Here is a 2,434-nt window from a genome sequence, read left to right on the forward strand (position 1 = left end):
GTGCCTCAGCTCCCAGCTCTCAACCTCCAGGACTATTCTCCCAGCACAAAATCCACGCTGTTTGAATCATTCAGCTGAAGCCTCATGCTCTGTTTCTCTGGGCCATGCTGTGCTGATTAGATTTACCAGGGTTCCTGGCTTCCTTCCTTCCTTCCTTCCTTCCTTCTTCCCTCCCTCCCTTCCTTCCATCCTTCCACTCTCTCTCTCTTCCCCTCCCTCTGAGTCTAACACCATAGTACACTTTCAGTGAAGCTGATAGGGAGTCCTCAAACCACCCTCCCTTCCTTGCTTCCTTCCTTTCTTTTTTTTTTTTTTTTTTTAGCCTAACAATATCCTGCTCTGTGCTAACTGGATGATTGCCCCCCACTAAAGGCAGGTTCCTACCTTGGTTCTGACTCACACTCATCTACATGGTACTTTGAGCTTAGCCTCAGGTATCTGCTGCCTCAAATCACTGAAAACAATCCGAATCCTTTCCAAGCCACACAGCTGCTGCTACCACCTCTCTAAAATCAGCTATGAAGGAGCGGAATGAAGAGGGCAAGGCTTGTATTCTCCTGCCTAAATCATCCAAACTCAACTCAGGATGAACCTAGGAGTCCAGTTCACTCACCCACTCTCTCTTTTGTTCATTTATGTTAACTCACCCTTCAAGGAGCTTCCAATGTAGAAAAGGTTACAGGGAAGTAAATATAAGCCCTAAAGATGCACAAGACAAACGCCAAGTTGGGGGAAATTTTCACTGACTTCTGCTAGATAATTTTGGGAGCAGTGAGGATGGTAGATTTTGAGGTCATTCACTCATTCCCTCAGGAGCAATGTGTCAGACAATAAACAAAATAAATAAGTGAAATTAATTATAGAATGTTAGACAATGATAAATGCTAAGGAAAGAGTAAATCAGAGAAGGGAAAATGAATTGACTTCTAAAGGCAAATTCTCGGAGGTATCTTTTCCACAAAATTAATTATAAAATACAATTTGAACAATTTCATTCTGCCTACAGAAGTGCTTACAGTCTTGGCAGGCACATCCAGGCAGAAAGATGATATGACTCAGATAGTCTTCCATAAAGTGGGCCTCAGTCTCCTTATCTGTGAAGTGGGGGCAGGGAGGGAGCTCAAATTTATTAAGTGCATTGGGCTAAGTCTTCCAAGAAGCAGACTCAGAAAGCTGAACGTGCCAGAGATGTCTCTAGGGAAAACATTTGTGTGAGAAAATTACCAATATTTTAAAATATTTCAGGGCAGGAAAAGTCTGATAGCACAGGGTAGTTTCAGCCAAGCCCATGGCAAGCCCTTCAGCCAAAGTTGCTGCCCTCACCTAAGCCGAGCTCCCTGTGGATTTCAGAGTGCAGGAGGCAGGCAGGTCAGCTAATGTCCACTCTACTCCCTGCAGACGTGTTTTCCTGGCTGCCATGGTCCATCTCCTATGCCATCTATTAGTTTGCTAGGGCTATAGTACCAAAGTTCCCTGGAGTGGGCAGCTTAAACACCAGACCTGTATTTTCTCACAGTTCTGGAGGTTGAAAGCCTGAGATCCAAGCATTAACAGGAATGGTTTCTCCTGAGGCCTCTCTCCTGGGCTTGTAGATGGCAATCTTCTCTCCTGTCCTCACGCCACTTCCCTCTGGTACATCTGTGTCCTAATCTCCTCTTCAGCAGGACAGTAGTCCTATTGGATTAGAGCCTGCCCTAATGAGTTTTCTCTACGTCAGGCCTCCAAGAAACAATATCAGAGTTAGAAAATAAGGGAGCCTAGGACTGATATAGTCCCTGAGTTCAAATAAAATGAGAGCAAATGAAGAAAGAGGTCAGACCACCTCCCTACATTATCAAACTTTAGTGCATGACATCCTTTAATCCCATCAGTGATTTGAGGGTATATGGTAAGCAGTCAATAACAATATCTCCTAGAGGAAAAAAAAACCCCGATGTGTATGTGCCATTTGCCAATTTCTGTGGCGTAAACACTCCCTCTAAGGCCAATTTCAAGGTACCAAGGTGATGTTTATGAGCATGCAAAATTTACAAAAACCTAACAACCAGCTTTCCCTTATATGACAGCCCAGCTCACCACTGACAACCCACCCACTCCCATGTGCACAAGATTGCATCCATTAGAATTACATTCAGTTGCAAATGACAGAAAACTCCAAAAGGTAGCAGCTTAGCAGGGAAGTGTACTTCTCTACATATAAATGTGAAAGAAACCCAGAGACAGAATTCCAGGCCCACTGTGGCAGTCCCACACAATGATGAACTTAGCCTCTTCTGGTTCTTCCTTGGGGACAGCCCTCATCTTTAAGGCTCAAGATGGCTGCCATTCCATCCAGATTCAGTAAACAGAATGGAGCAAGTTGCAGAAGTGCGTGCCTGCTCTTTCCTAAGAAGGAAATCTGCCAAATACAGGCAGTCTTGGAGTTACAAACATC

This window comes from Otolemur garnettii, unplaced genomic scaffold, assembly GCF_000181295.1.
Source record: "Otolemur garnettii isolate 467f Iridium unplaced genomic scaffold, OtoGar3 scaffold00026, whole genome shotgun sequence".
NCBI classification, from domain to species: domain Eukaryota; kingdom Metazoa; phylum Chordata; class Mammalia; order Primates; family Galagidae; genus Otolemur; species Otolemur garnettii.